Genomic DNA, 16,700 nt, shown 5'->3' with positions numbered 1-16,700 from the left:
GCACCAGGCAAAAACGTTTCTTTTTAACCAGACCTTTGGTTGATTTGATTATCATCCTACGCCCTCTTAAAAAGTGGAGGGTTGGGGGGGGTTATTGGGTTGTTTTTATTTTGATTATGTATTTTGTGGTTTTATATTTTGATTTTATTCTATGAACCGCCCTGAGACCTCCGGGTATAGGGCGGTATATAAATGATTATTATTATTATTCCAGACCAATCTCAAGGGGAACTCCACACTAAACTAATCTAATGTACTCTACCTATTCATCAGTAATAGACAAGCTTGGCAGCTTGAAAATTGCTAGCTTTGAATACAGGACACCAGAAACTTTTGTTATTCAAAATTCACTGCCAAATCCCACAAGACTGGTGATATGCAGACACTTTGGGTCATGGAAATTTGTCCCATGCACCACAGTAGCTACAGTGAGTGGTTGTCTATACATCCCTAGCAGCATATTCCACACTACATTCAGTTGTACAGTATGTATGAAACCAGAGTGGCTTCCACTGATCTTCCTTTCCTTACAAAATCCAGGCACCCTGCCCTATATGCATAGAAATGTTTCAGAAAGAAAAGCAGGTGAGGCACTTCTCATGCCCAACAGAATACACAACCCAGGCACCTAAGGATCCATGCTTATAAAAAGTAAGTTCACAATACTCCATTATGCCTAGCATCACCATGAAACAAAAGGGCTCTGAAGATATAGCCTTGCTTGGTTCTCAGTGGAACCCACAACATTCATTGGGCAGAGAGAACTAGCTGCAATCTTGGGAACATAGTCAAGTGGAGCCAAAGGTTCTGGACAGTTTTGAGCCCACAACAATGGCAGTTCCCAGTGCATTCCTTTGTCTATTTAACAAAAAATTATACTTGATTGTAAGAAAACCTTTAAGTGGTTTATAAAATATAAAACAAAACATTAAAATTATCAACAAAAATTTAAAATGTTTTAAAATATTCAAAAGATTATTTACCGTACTTTATTTTCTTCCGTGGAAGTGAATGGCTACCAGCTATTTCTGGGGGGGGGGGGGGAGAGATACCTTTAGGAACAACACCCATCCCCATAAGAGCAGGTACTGTACCTCTTCCTCTACTGTAAAAGGCTCTTGGAGGAGTGGGGGTGGAGAAGGGCTCCAAGTTAGGCCTGTATAATGCACACAGAGAATACACACACAGGAAATGCCTTCTGCTCTGAGGTCTCTGCAATATACAGGCTCTCCCTCCACTCACTCAACCCTTCATGACGTGCTGGAGAGAATAGCCAGTGACCAACAACCTCTCTGTCATCCTTAACCAGGGACTGGCTTCCGCAGTTGGTAGCCCAGGGGTGGGGGGGAAGAGACAGAATAGATTTTGCCAGGCGTCCATGCACTGGTAATTTCCACTTGCAATGTGTTTTATGCAAGTAGACTGGCTTTCAGAAGTAGTTTCCAAACACCAGGGATGAAACTAGGCTATATTTCACCCAGGTCAAAACCCAGTTTGGTACACCCACACATTTGCGCATGCACACACAGAGAGAGAGAGAGAGAGAGAGAGAGAGAGAGAGAGAGAGAGAGAGGTTGGGAGCCTTAATGGTACCCTTCTGAAGGCTTCACCCAGGGCAACAACAACCCAGCTAGCCCCCAGACCCGCCCCGTAGCTATGCGATAGCCACACACCACAGGTCCAGACCACGGCTGTCAGAGTGTTAATGGGGACTTCTCAAAATATGTTAGATCCCTACTTACAGAACTGCATAGACTTTAGACTGCTGATGACCTCTAAAACCCTCAGCAGTCTGTGGCCAGGATACCTAAAATATCACCAACTCCCATATGGATCCTTCTGTGTGTTGAGGTCATATAGCCGAAGGCCATGGTCTGTAACCAGAGCAAGGGCCTTTTCTGTTCTGGTGCTATCCTTTGAAATCCCCACCACAGCAAGGACCACCTGCCTCCCCATTCTTTTAGATAGCAAGTGAAAACAACCACATTTAATGCGCCCTTGAAGCCAAGAGGGGGAATACATTTATTGAGGAAGATGCATGACTGTATTTTGTTGGCCAGCCTTGCTATAGAGAAGGAAGATAGAATGCAAGCATTTCTCACCAAATTCAACGCCAAGACTACTACCAGCATCAACAGCTACTAAGCCCATAGGCAGGGCAGAAAGACCAGTTCTTCCAAATGAGCACAGCTCTTGTTGGGACCAGCTAACATGGAATACCATCCCTTCCTCCTCCTCCATTGCTGCTCCCAATCAACCTATGCACAGGCTGGGCTGTGAAGACAGTCCTGGTGCTACTTTGCCTGGTAGCTGTTTCCACCAGCCTTAAAAGCTGCTTATGCCAGACTGAAGAATAGCAGGACTACTGTAGGTTTCAATAACTGGCTTATCAAGTCCAGGATTACATCTGATCTTAGAGCAGAAATGAGCACTGCTACTTGTGAAGTCTCTCCCTACCACCCAGACACATTTGTCAAATTTCACAGGAATGCAAGTAGCTAGAAATAAAATAGACAAGCTGAATGCTGGCAACGAGGTTTTAAAGGGCTTTTACGGTGTAGCAGGGGCTGCTGTCTCACACACAGACAACAGCACAGTATCTGACAACTGAAATGTCAGGTTGTGTGAAAGCATCCGTTACAAACAGCCCTGTAGTGTTATAGACAAATGCTATTAGTACATAATCAATTTCCACTGCAGGTTCCTGCAGTAGCTACAATATACCACATTCTCAAGAGAAATTTGATGCACCAGAGTAAAGACAGACAACAAACGTTCATCTAAAACTGATCCAAACAACTATGCTAGGGACAAGGCCAAAAACTTGAATTTTCAAGGTTGATGAGTACTTGAAAGTATGAATGGTAAGAAGGCAAAGAAATTTACAAGAAAGGTGTTAGTTGAGCAGGATAGAGTAAAGTCAAAAGGAATCTGACAAAGCAAAATTTGCAGCAGGCTGTAGCTATGAACACACACACACACACACACACACACACACACACACACTTGATTACTGGTCAGTCACCCAAGTCACCACAAGCTGGAGGTTGGCATCTGAATTTCCTCTTTTCTAGACTTGTACCATCGTGTGGAACATATAGCTGAGATGTGCCTGAGAGCACTGCTGCCCAAGTGTGGTCTTCCTGAGGCCCAAACTGCCTCCCCTAAGAGCTTTATGTAAATTGAATCAGGCTCTCAATTTGCTAGCATGCAATGAGGGGGGGGGATCACATTAGACATCAACAAAGCAGAAGGTTAATTTGAAGCTCCCAGCCCTGCTGCTCCTCTGCTCATCTCTCCCTCAGCGCCTGCTCTTCTTGCTGTGCAAAGCCTGACATCTACAGTTCTGTCTGGCACAGTGTGAGGGGCTCTGATACAAGGATGGTGGGTACACAACAGTCAAGGGCTCTTTCAGCAAGCATGTGCTTTCGCTCACAAAGCGAACCGGGCTCTACCAAACAGGACAAGGGGCCTCAAGCCTCCCCAGCCTATTTTGTCCTCAATTTTACCTGGGGTTGTGGAAGCTTTAGAGCATCAGTCACCCCATTTAAATCGGCAGAATGCCCACTGCCCACCTTCTTTTTTAAGAGGGTAAGGGCTCACCCCTCCCATTCAGAAGACACTCCCAAATGCTCTTACGACTCATCAGCACTAAGCTAGAAGACCTCTAAGGATTCTCCTTACACTTTCCCTTCTGCAAGCCATTGCCATATGCAGTCTGCTTCTTGCCTTTCTCTACAAGTCCAACCAGCCTCTTGACACACTCCCACACACAAGAACTGCTGTGTCTGGAGAGACACTTATTCATCCAATGCAGGTCTCTGTCCATTTCTACAGTGCTCAGTAAGAGAACACCAGTAAAGCACCTGGCTTAAGGAGCAGGATGAACACTGGTATATTTTTGCAACAGTTGACTTAGGGTTCAAAGAAGCATCAATTTTATACCTTGAGCAATAGAGACCAATTCTTAACCACCAGCTGACTTATACATACATCATACACTACATCCCCTTCTCAGAGGTCTCTCATGTACTTCAGATGGAGTAAGAAAGCTCAGGGGGAAACTAAGCACACCACAAAAAGAGCTCAGGCAATGAGTGAGGAACACCCAGGACTATAAGAACAGAGTTTCCAGGGCACAATTAGCACTATTAAGGAATGTCCAGAAATTCAGCAATCTACAGGATTTTTCTGAGAACTCTTGTCCAACCCTACCCCAAATTAGAATATGCATCCAAACCCTAAGCAAACTGAAATGCCTTCTGAAAAACACACACCACAAAATCCAAGGATTAGAGCCATATGTTCTTCAGCCACTCAGGAACAAAACTGTGCAATTAAGGGTGATGTGAAATTTAACTGTGCAGCTTTAATGTTTAGTTAACTAGGTGCTTTCTGCAGTTTGACAACACTTTCAAAACAGCTGACCAAGATCCCAAACTTATTAAAAGGATGAATTCAGAAGCTAACCACCAACAATTCCCAACTCAAGAGCATGTCCAAATACAAGTCACCAAACCCACTTCTTTCACTTCAGAGCCAGGAGTGGAAATAGCCACCAAATCTCCAGGATCTAGATTGTTCCATGCATCCTGCAAACTCCTATAGTAGGCAAGCGGGTAATCCAGCAGTTGCCATGGCTATCCTTTTGCCCCTTGAAAGCAGATCTTCCCAGGCTGAAAACCCAAGGTAGAAGAAAGTTTAAAGGGAAACTATGCACCAGCTGCATATTACAGCACCCCATGAAAACATATACAATATTTCCCTAGCTTTTATCACCATTGTGCTTTAAGTTGTGGTTGCTGTGGAGATAACCACTTCACTGACAGACAGTTGTCCAGGGGGAATTCGCAAGAAAATGTGCCCATGGCCGAGGCCTCTTTTCAATGCCAGAACTCTAACCCAAAACAACAAAGCGCTCCTCTGAACTTGAGCACAAGTGGACCAGACAATCCCTTTTCTCCTCTCTTCCCTAAGACCTCACTAGAAGGTCGGCCATTCTCTTTTCAAAGGATGCCAGCTGGGTTTTTCCACACACCCACTGTGTGCATACTGACTCACTTGCAGAACAGCCCCTCAACTAGGTGAAAGTGCTCAATAGCCTCCAAATTTTTATTCTTAGGCATATTTTCCCAGCACAATTGCATTTATAGCTATTTATCGTTAAAAAAACAAAAAAGTGAGTGATAACGATACATAAACAATGGTGTACTATCACGTTACAAGACATTTGCTTAGTTTCTTAGCTCTTACAGACGTGTCACCCCAGCAGCTGTTTGTAGGTACAGACTGTGGTACCAAGCCCACCCCACCACTACACAGCATCAGGATTTCCCAGACAAACCGCTTAATCAAAACCACGAGTATTCACTGCACAGGCCTGTATGCAGATGTTTCGATCCCCATTCTTCCATCCTGATATGTTCATCTAACTGCAACTGTATTGTGGATCGGTAACTTTGGAAATGTACAATTGCAGGGCGAAAAAATCAAGGAAAACAAATCTGGTTTTGAAAAGACTGGGTGAACAAAGAATTTCTCACCTGGCTCCCTTTCCCTCCCTTCACAGTACAAAAGTACAGGGTAGAAACACAGCCTATAGGATTGCAACATCTGGGAGAAAGAGAACAGAATTCAGAAAATAAGACAAAATTAAATCAAGACCTTTCTGGAAAAATTATCTTAATTTAGCAAGACTCTTTTTTTCAGAATGCACTCAGATTGCACTGGCAGGCACCTTAAATTGCTTAGTTCACTCCTGGGAGAATTCTAAATACAAATATGGGTAAAGAGAGGGTCCCATGAACATCCCCCCCCACCAAAAAAAAAAGCGGAATGAAGAACAAGAGAGAAAATAAGTCTTTGCTTTGTTCAGTCATCTCAGTTGCCACAACCATTACAGTGGTAAAGCTGTGTTGTTGTTGTAGTAGTAGTAGTAGAATCAATGAGAGATTTTGAGTTTCCCCTCCCAAATTGCCTTTCTGAAAAAGCCCAAATTTGTGCTAATCAATGCTGAGTTACCACACCAGAAATACTCCAAGAATAATACAGCTGCCTCCTTGAATTTCCAGTGCCAATCTCAAGCCGACAGAGCAGGGGGATACATGCACTCATCGGGGATTAAAGTGTTGAAACATACGCTACCCAGCGCTTTAAAATCAAGTTAAGACACAACCCTGCTCATGCCTTTGTAACGCAACACATTCCTCATAAAAAGCGAGTGCGGTAATCGAACAACAACAATGCAGGCCCCTATCCAGGCACCTGCTTTGGAGGCAGCGGTTCCTCTACAGCTGCTCAACTACTGGCCAGTCTTCTTTAAGGGAATCTATTCCATTAACTTCCCTCAACTCGAAATGCCACAAGATCATAAGGGGGGAGGAGAGGACGGGGGGGGGTGGAATAGAAAGTGAGAAAGAGGAAGAGTTTAAAAGGCTGGACAAAGGTCTACACTTTTCATCCGGGACCAAGTGGCTCCCTGCTTAATGTGCACCAACAATAACCATGGGAAGGCTGTGCGCGGAGATTTCTTTGGTATGACTGAAAAGCACCTTAGCTCAGTTCCCGGGAACAAAAGGCCAGCACTATGGAAAGTGACCTGGGGTTTTCCTATCAAGTCAAGTGTCAAGGCCACTTCATTTTCCCCTTTGCTCAGATGCAGAAAAGCAAACTTCCTAGCAGCTCTTCTTCCTCAGAGCCAAATATACAGAGAACATTTTTAAAATTAAAACAAAGCAGCTCTCTCAGATGCAGAAGAGAAGCCGCTTTTCCTTCCCGCAGTTCTTCGTTACCGACAAATGCCTACTTCCAGGCAGAGAATAGTCCGAGTGTCAGAGTTGATTTTACTCTCTAGAAAGTCAACTGACCAAAAGCAAAGGAGAGAAAATGCATTTTATGCTCAAATAGAGACAAGAAACAGAAGTGGAGGGAGGAGGGGGAGAAACCCTGAAACACTTTCCTTCTTTTCACAGCAGGCGCCCCACTAATGCTGGCCTCCGATTTGCAAGTGAATTGAAGTTGTCATTGGACCTTTAAAAAAAAAAAGGATGGAGAAGGAGAACAGAAGAGAGAATTAAAGATGTGGAGGAGGGAAAAATGTAAAGAAAGAAAGGGAAACTGAAATGAATCATTGCCTGACATGGCGGCCCAAGGACAAGCCACAAAGTTGATGCTGGAATGTTTAGCCAGACCCTGAGACCACAGAGTGATGAAAATGCACCACACGACCCTCAGCCTTTGAACCCAGAGCATGCTCTGCAATTGCACTTCCACATGCCTCCGCAGGCTCCAGCTGAAAACTGGAGGAGGCACAACAGTTCAAATAGGAAAGGAAATGACATCAGCAAACTGGAGGACCTGTTTAGAAGAGACCAAAACAAAACAAACTTCTAAATATTTTCCATAAGAGACCTCTCACAAAAAGCCATGAAGCATGCCAATAACACAGCACCAACACACAGCAGCAGAATAAAAATAAGGGATTGCAACTGGGGGGGACGGGACAAGTATGCCAAAGCAGAGGAGGCCGCAAGCTCTCCTCGACTGAGTTTTCCCTTCTGCCAATGTTGCATTCATATTGCTGTTTATAACCAAAACCAAGCTCAGCATTTCACTTCATACAGGACCAGACAGTGAAACCAGGTTGTTAATACTGAATTCTTAATATTGGCAAGTATTCAGTTACATAATAATAAAAGAGGCTGCAGCAGACAGCAATGCAAGGCCACACTTTGTCACTAACATCAAACAAAAAACAGGGCACAGCTGTTTCCAATCAGAACTGATTTCAATGCAGGTAGTTTATGAAAAGGGAAAAAAAGAAAAATAAAGTATGGGTAATTCATTTGCCTCCTGAATAGTAATCCTCCTGACAAAGGGTCCAAACCTCACTCCTGCGATACCCATGGCTGGTATGGAAACTGTTAGCTACCTAACACTGAGGAAATACATGTGCACAAAGCACACACCTATCTTTCTCACATACACTGATTTTCATATATAAAAACTTATTATATATAAGAATAGGTAAAACCACTAAAAATGTACAGAGTATTTTAAATATAGATGAACAGAAAGTACACTTCTCAGATTAATACCAAGCTTTCATTGCTTTTCTATGCAATACCGTAAGACTGTAAATCTATAACCACTGCAATAATTTAGTGATTAAAAACTATGATAACATATTGTGTAACTGAAAACCACATAATGCCTGCCAACACTCCTCCTGGACATGGAACAAAAATACATAAAAGTGTGTTGCTTGCAGCAATTCCCTAACTCAGTTTTTTAACTGAAAGGGGGGGTGTTCACATACACATCAGAAAACGGCTCACTACGATCTACACAAACATGTCAATTCGTAATAGCTTTTTTTTAAAAAAATAAAACCTGTTTCCCCTATCCCATCTCTTTCTAATAAATGAGGACAGAAACATTCCTTTCTTTCTAAGTTTGCTGTAACTGGAATAGCTGGTCTTACGTTATGTCCTACGTATTCAAAGTTGCTTTGTAACAAGATATGGAAACCAAACCTTATTTGCTTAAATTTCAAGGCTCGGGAAGGGGGGCTGCCCCCTCTTCCTGCAGCAAGATAAAATTTAAACCAAAATATAGAAATATTCCTCTAGGTAGCCTCTGCCCCTCCTAAGCTGCCAGCCTGCTCAGCTCAACGGCAGGATTCCTGGCCCCTGAGGAAGGCGTCCCCAAAGGCAGGACCCGACGACCACGGCGAGCTGGGAAACGGCTTCCATGGATAGTTTGGGCCGGCACTTCTCAGAACCCAAAACAAAGGTCTGGACGAAAGACGCACTTGGCACCATCCACCACAAACCCCCGGACATTTGGTCTTCACCACCACCACCCTCCCCGCGGAGACGACTCGGTTTGTTCAGAGGAAACAGCAAAAAAAAAAAAAGGAAAAAGGCGCAGTTGCAAATATTTAGATAAGCGCAGAACGACGACTCCTCAGCACTAAGCCAGCAAGGCACAGGGGGCCGGCCCCAGGGTGGAGTGGACTGGGGCGCGGAGGGGGGGGGGGACTCCTGCTTGCAACTCTCCGGGTGCCCCCTACCTAGGCAGGAGAGCGCTGGGCCGAGGGCGCTCGGGGGCTCCGGTGACATGTCGGCAGGCAGCGTGCCTGGGCACCGCCTCCGGAGCAGGGGGTAGGGGCTGCCTCCCCGGGAAGCGCGGCGAGGAGGCCGGCGGAGGGGAGCCGCGGCGGCGGGCGGGCATCGCAGCCATTTCCCGGCCACCCTCTTCGCTGCCCTATCGATTATGCAGATGGGCCGATCAATCTACCCTCTGCCGAGCCGAGCGCCGAGGCACTCCTGCCTGCCAAGGCGAGGCAAAGCGGAGAGTCAGCCCGCCCGCCCGCCCGCCGGACTCTCCTCCGCGCCTCGCCGCTGACCGGCGGCCAGCCCAGCCCGGGCAGCTCCTTCTTCTCCTCGTGGGCCGCCTATCTCTCCTGCCTGCTTGCGATCGGTCGGAAACACCTGCGAGGGCGAGGGACACAAAGTTTGCCGGGGGGGCCCCGATCCAGGCGGGGGGCTGGCCGGGCCAGCCCCATGCAAAGCAGCCCAGGCGGGGCGGCGGAAAAGTTGCCACTTACGCGGCTGGCGGTGGCGTCCTCCCTCCTTCCTCCTCTTCTTCTTCGTCTCCCCCTCCTGCTGCTGCTCCGGCGAGGCGGTTAATCCCGGGAGAAGGCGGCGGCGGGGCTACAGATCCCATGAAGGCTGCAGGATCGGCGCGCTCCGAGGAGGAGCCCGGGGTGGCGGTGACGGGACGAGGCGGCGACCGGAGCAGGAGCGACGGGGGCCAGAGCCAGGCGGGAGCCGCTTCCACTTGCGTCGCCGGCGCTGCTGCTGCTGCTGCCGCCGCCGCTGCCCAGCAGCAGCAGCAGCATCGTTCTCGGGAGCGGGCGGGCGCCCCCCGGAGCGAGCGAGCGAGCAGAGGAAGGAAGAAGCGGGGCGGGCGAACGAGCGAGCGGGGGGCCCGGACAGGCGAGCGGTCGAGAGCCGGGCTGGCGGGGCGGCCGGAGCAGGAAGCGCCCGCGCTCAGATCTGCTGATTGGGGAGAAAAAAAACTCTTTGGATCTTTATTCTGCTAATTAGTTTCCTGCAAAAAATGGCTGATTAGTGCAGTGCGCATGTGCCTCATTACCCAGGCACGACGGGAAGGGCTAATTAGCCACCTTCTGGATCAATAAGATTCAGCCCAGGCGGCGGCGGGGGAGGGAGCGCGCGAGCGAAGCAGGGAAAGGGGGGGTGGCGGCGGCGAAGAGGAGAGAGGGGGAGGAGGCGCGGGAGGGAGCGGGCAAGTGAGGAGGGAGATAGGAGGGGGGCCGGCGGGGCAGCCAGGAGGGCCAGAGGGAGGAGAAAAGGAGGAAGCTCTCCCAAACCTGGAGGGGGGAAGGCGGAGAGAGGGAACGGGGACCAGTCCGGGCCGCTCCCCCCCCCCGCATTCCATCGGGCTCCTCGGCCGCAGGGCCGCCTCCTCGTCCCCTCCCCCGCGGTGGGACGGGGCTGCAGCGGCGGCGGCGGGAAGTTGCCGAGAAAGTTGCTGCTCGGCGGGAGGAGCCCAACTTGGCCGCGGCCCCGATCCCCTGCCCCCGAGTTGGCCGGCTTTGCTCGTCTCGGGGTTCGGGTGTGCCGTCGCCGCAGGAGGAAGCAGCTGCATTCCTGCGTTCACCACCAAAGGTCGCTTCTTCGCGGCCCCCGTAACGGGTTGCGCCTCGTGCCCAGGCGCTTCGGTCAGCCGCCGGGTTTGGAGCCTTTGGAGGAAGCTTCCTCTCCGCCCCACCAACCAAGTTCTCCCCCCCCCCCGGAATGGCCGAAGAAGTCCGGCAAAGGCAGCTGGCGTGGAAGTACGGGAGCCGCTGGAGCGGAGATCATCTGCCCTCCGCCGCGCTTTGATTCCCTTTTCGGAAGGGCGCCGTTCTGCCTCCCCTTCCAGCTTCCTGCATTTCTGCTGGGGTGGCGAGGCCGGCTCTGGACATGTTTGTTTGCTGAAAGACAACCGGTAAACGGGGACTGCCGAATTGGGACAGGCACGCATCTTTCAGCGGCTTTTTCCTTTGGGGTTGGGTGGCTTTTTAGAACGTGTTGCAGCGAGTGCACCGAACGAACGGAGCTTTTTCGGTATCTTAGATGCTAGCTAACAGATTAAAACTGTACGTATTTAATTCGAGACATTCTGCAACCATTATTCGTGTGTATGTAATAACAAGTATGCATAATGGTGAATGTATCTGTAGGAGGCGTGCGGAGGTGCCTCGTCTGCCTTGTAGATGACCACTTTCGGGTACTTGGTACCCACAGGTTTGTTTTCTCTTTTAGTTTGATGGCAAAATGTTTTTTTAAAAAATAATTAATTTTGCTAGAAATGAGAGTTCTGGACGCTTCTGGGTGCATTTTTTCAGTTTGTCAACTACAGTTTGTTTCCCTCATCCCTGGGGAAGGAAATTCAAATTGATGATCAATCTGTGTGGCAGGAATGCCTCCTACTACTCTTGGCATTTGAGCTCTGCAGAAAAGTCAGGGATGGGGGCCAAACCTAAGTGCTTCGGTTTCTACTAAGGAAGCGAGAGAACATCTGGGGAGGTGTGCGGTGTTTAATCTTCCTGCAAATAGTGTCTTATCTGGAGATCATGGGCAGCTCTTCCATCCCCAGTTTGTCAGTATGTGTCTCAGCCCAGCTAGCTGGATTGTGTACTGCAGTCCTTCCATCTCCTTTCACATGTGGATTCTATCAGTGTAAACATGCCAAAGCGCATCTGTCTGTACAATTAATACGATGATCCAAGCATCATTCTTTAATTGGCTTTCTCAGCTGTTCATCCCCCCCCCCCCCCGCAGTCTTGTTTTGCTCTTATTTCCAGATCTAAGTTGCCCTAAATAGAAGGCTGCTTTTACCACTAAGGCAGAAGAAGGGTTAATATGCAGTAGCAGAAGAGTGGTGTGCTCTGGGGCATTTTTAGCTGCCTCTGGAAAAGGTGTAGGGGAGATAATCAAAACCTGGCTAACTACAGTATGGGCTTAAGCTTTGGCAGATGCCTGGAGTAGAGGTGGAAGAACAGCTCTGACTTCGAGGCAGGATGGAAGAAGAAATTGGAAGCTTTCTTCATCCTAATGCAGAAGAGAACAAAATTGCCCAAAATGATGTTGGCTCAATAGTCTTTCAAAGATCAAATAAAGGTGCTTGATACACCTTGTGAACTGCTGTATTTTTTGAAGTTTTTGCCAGATGGGTGTTAAATTTAAAAATACTCTTATTAATAGAGAAATGTTCCTGGGTGAGCAGACAGCTCACTATAACTGCTGTGAGCAACTGTCTGGCTGAACACATACATTAAGAGAAAATGTGGTGTTAACATTGGGAAAAGGCACATTGTAAGACCCCAAAAAATTTAAATATTTGCCTAAAGAAAAATAAAAGAAATGACAAACTTTTCTTTTGTGAAATGGCTACATAGGTAGGAGCACCTTGTGAAAACCAGCAAGTTTATTTAGCTTTTTTGTCTCTTAAGACAAAAGTGCTGGAAATAGAAAGGGTGAGGAGGGGGCATTTGGTCTGTCAAGCACTGATTTGGCTGCATATTGTCCCCCTCTGTAAACTGGAGTAGGAGATCCATAAAAGTCTCAAACATGGATGAGACTGACTCTTCACTCTAAACTGGGTCATACAAAGAGATCAAACGGTAAAAATTGAGGTAACGTGGAATAAAAGGTATTGGAAATGCTGCAATGCTGTAGTATTTTTGGAAGTAGGGTTACTTCCCCCCCTGCACTTGAATTAATTAAACTGGGGAGGGGTACACTTAAGCCAGAGGTTACAGGATTGAAAGTTCTATTGGCTCAACTTGCCTGTTGCCTTGAGGCATGGTAAAGTTATACTGCCTTGGGGTCAATGGACTTGAGCTTCTTTTCTAAGATGTAACCTTCCTTGCTGGAAGACACCTCAGGGTGCGTACAGTAATTTTGTTGTTGCTTGAAAATGTAGCAAAGGAGCGAGAATGCAGCTTGCAAGGCTCCAAAAAGTAAACACATCTAATGCTGTGAATATGTGGGTCTACTTAGATGTATGGCCACTAGACTAGCAATATATTAATTCTGTATAAAGTTCCTAACAGTTGCTGCTAAGCAAGTGTTAGGCATGGTACTACCATAGTAAACTATTTGAAGGTACCTATTTATCAGAATTCCCATTCTCTCTGCTCCTTTGTAATGGATATGTGCAATCAACACCTAATACCAAGAGTATGAAGCTTTCTCAGCATTTCTTTTCTTAATTTAGCTGCACAATCTATAAACACTTTAATTGTACAGTATTTTGATTTGGAAATTTTCTTGTTTGAACAAAATCCTCCACCAGCAAAGGGGAGGAAAAGGAAATGGCTGCTGTTAAATAAGTAGAACTGATGCATTAATGTGAGGGCTTCACAGATCAGAAACTCTTGAGGGCTGCTTCCCTCTACATGGCAAGTCAAAGCAGCCTCTGGGGCTGAGATGCAGAAATGCCACTGGGATCTTAAGAGGGGAGCTGGAGAGATGGACTATTGCAAAGCTCCTCAAACCAGAAGGCTGATTTATATCAGCAAGTGTGTTATTGCTTAAAGGGTTGTGACTTGGGACCTGCCTTTTTGTACAGAAAGACAGCAGAAGATCTGTTTACATTTTTTCTATAGAGAAGTTTTCTTTAGCCTCTTCAAAGAGACTTTTTTCTTCATGAACACCCTATCCTTCCCCCCTGCACATAGTATCATAGTCAATAAGAATGGGTGGGTATCAGTGAATTAAATTACGCCTCACCTTTCTACATCATACTGTACAGAGGCAGCAATCAGGTATTGTTTCTAGTCTAATATAATATCCCTGTTATACTAACATTTGTTACTAACAGACCTTGTATGACAGCCGACAATACAATGGAACTATTTTATATTTAATGTGACATTTTAATTGTTGGAGAAACAACTTTAATCAGTATAAATATTTGCTAAATTCTTTCAAAGTCTTTGCTTATGCACAGCTTCAGTTGATACTGACTGATTATTATACTGTATTGATGTCAACTTAAAATTTATCCCAATAAGCACAGTTACTAAGAGCTTGCACTCTTTAAAGAAAATTAAGTAAATATGAATTTAAATTAAAACCTAGGATTTAATTATAGGCTGAAGGTGCAGTCACCCTTCCCCAGTACCATTCATATAACTTGATTTGGTAAACCTATCAAATGATATTTTGAGTCCTTCTCGTGCCTAAAGCTGCCTTCGAAACCACAGCCTCACACACAAGACATCTTATAAATCTTTAAAGGAGTTAGATCCCTGGGTATATTTGCCTGCCTCCCTGTCCTTGTATGTACTGTATCTGGGAAATAATAATGATAATAATAATAATAATAATAATTTTTAAATACCTGGTTTATTGCTTTTCTGCATGAAAACCTGAACCATTAAAAAAATTACACATATGTATTGCTATGGGGAAGCTCTTAATAGCCACTCTTTTCATTACCTGACATGCAGATACCTAGCTGCACAAAATCATGCATCCTAGCTTTTGATAGATGCAATACTGCAGATACCTTGCTCATATGTTCATCTCTCTCTGGAGCCTTATTTCTAAAGCTCAAATCAAATGAGGCCTCCTTAGATACACAACCCATTGAACAAACATTAAACTTGGATAATATTTATTTATTTTGAAGAAGTGCAAGTCTTCTTGTCTGCAAATGAACCCCTTATTTTTCAGGGGGATGAGTAATAATGTTTACAGAAGTGGCTTACAGAGACCCAGATTCTCCAACAATTCCTCCGATCAACTGCAATCTGGATTGCAGTGGCATCTTCTCAGCTTTTTGGGTGCCAAAGCCAAGAATTCTGCAGGTGCCAAGCTTTGAGATGCCCCCCTACCTACACCAGTTTTGTGAAAGTCTGTGTCAGTACTGGACAGCTTCCCGTCTGTCTTTGAATGATTTTTCGTGTGTGTGTGTTGCTACTTTTTTCACCAGGTCCTTAACTGAAAGGCAAGCCTAAATGGTCTGTACTCCAGTGCTATGGTCTGGACAGTGCTGAGCCTGGCTTTCCTTTTGTCTTGGCTGTTAAAGAAGTAGTATTGCCTATTTCCTTCTCTCCCAACCAAAGCTGTTCTGCAGTTTTCTAGTGGAACAGCTAGAGATTTTGGAATGGTGGACTAATGATCACTAGTCTGAATATTCCCCCCCCAATATCTCTATAAAGTCTCAATCCTGCAAACTCCATACACCAGGCATCCCCAAACTTTGGCCCTCCAGATGTTTTGGACTACAATTCCCATCATCCCTGACTACTGGTCCTGTTAGCTAGGGATCATGGGAGTTGTAGGCCAAAACATCTGGAGGGCCGCAGTTTGGGGATGCCTGCCATACACATACCGGCCCTTATAGGCTAAAAAGTATGAGTCCAGAGATATCCCTGTCACCTGGCATAGCATGCTCTTGCTGCCAGGCTGAGAGAATGGTGAAGGAAGAAGGTAAGAGGTCCTCTCCAAAAAGCAAAAAGTCTGAAGTCTTTAACAGTTCCTCCTCTCCTAAAAGACAGCCAATGCTGCAGGAAAACATTTGTTCATTATGCTGCTTAAGCCAGCACACTTGAATGATATTCTTTCTGGAAGTGCTTACTGCTAGCTGGAGCTGTGCTGTGTATTCACTGTATCCTATCAGTATCCACCAATCCATTGAGAGTGCCTTCAGAGCTGTCTGTTAAGAAAGTTCAAAAGCCTGCTTTTTCCAATAGGGGTTGGAGAGAGTGTGTACAAGTGCTTTCTGGGATAGCCTGGCATTGCTGTTCTAGTTTCTTCAAAGAGAGTAAGAAATAAAATATTTTGTTGTTTCTTTCTGCCCATTTGTTCAAGAGGCAAATACTCTCTTCCAAGTTTCTGGCTGAAAAAAATCCTATGCTAGTGTGTCTCCCTGCAGAAGGCAGAGCTGGGAGCACCATCCCATCTTTCCTTTACCACCAAGCTGTAGATCTGTATTAATTTGTCTTGAAATAGATTTCAGACATCAGAATCCTGAGTGCATTTCTTAATTAAAATATGAATAATGGCAATTGGAGGTGCCACAATGTGAAAGAGTCAACTAAGCTTCAGTCCACTGAGGGTAAATCAGAGGTACACATGATAGCCCTGAGGCAGATAGGGGGTTGGAGTGGAATGCACCTCTGTAAACTATTACTGGGCTAAGTTCAAGGTGCTGGTTTTGGTATAGTCCTTTACAGCATGGGACCAGGATAACTGAAATATTATACCCTGTATATACCCAGTCAATCACTGTGCTCTGTGGCTGAGGACCTCCTGCAGACCCCAACTTATGGGATGCCCTCCCCAGAGAGGTTTGCCTGGCACCAACACTCCATGATTTTTTAGTTGTAGGTGAAGAAACCATTCCTGTTGTCAAAGGCCTTTTAATGACAATCTATCAGGTGCTTTAATTTTCCCACCAAGCTCTCTTGCTGTGTTTGATGCCATGTTTAAATTGTTTTGGCTACTGTGTTTTGTTGGTTTTAGTTTTTTTTTGTTTAGCTTCCTACTTTGTAAATTTTCTTTTGATATTAAAAGTGTTATTTTATTGTAAATTCTGTTTTGGTATTTTATTGTCTGTGTAAACTATACATGAAATGAAAAACACATATAATGGGTGTTCCTTAAATAAATAAA

General features: G+C 45.8%; 1 protein-coding gene across 9 annotated transcripts in view; it reads right to left on the bottom strand.

The window, feature by feature from the left end:
• Positions 1–16,700, bottom strand: part of ZFHX3 (zinc finger homeobox 3) — a 285,359-nt gene that overhangs the window by 160,836 nt on the left and 107,823 nt on the right. For 4 of the 9 annotated variants that reach the window (XM_060276014.1, XM_060276019.1, XM_035118696.2 and 1 more), the window contains exon 1: positions 9,611–9,732. The exons of 1 other annotated variant lie outside the window; for it this stretch is intronic. The gene's annotated coding sequence lies outside the window, so the exon portion shown is untranslated. Of the gene's footprint in view, positions 1–9,073; positions 9,177–9,610; positions 9,750–16,700 lie in introns of those variants that run through there. 4 more of the 9 variants (XM_035118697.2, XM_060276018.1, XM_060276021.1 and 1 more) reach the window with 4 other exon arrangements.

Source organism: Zootoca vivipara, chromosome 6, assembly GCF_963506605.1.
Source record: "Zootoca vivipara chromosome 6, rZooViv1.1, whole genome shotgun sequence".
Lineage (NCBI taxonomy): Eukaryota > Metazoa > Chordata > Lepidosauria > Squamata > Lacertidae > Zootoca > Zootoca vivipara.
The sequence above is the reverse complement of the archived record's forward strand: the minus strand, read 5'-3'. Positions and strand labels throughout refer to the sequence as shown.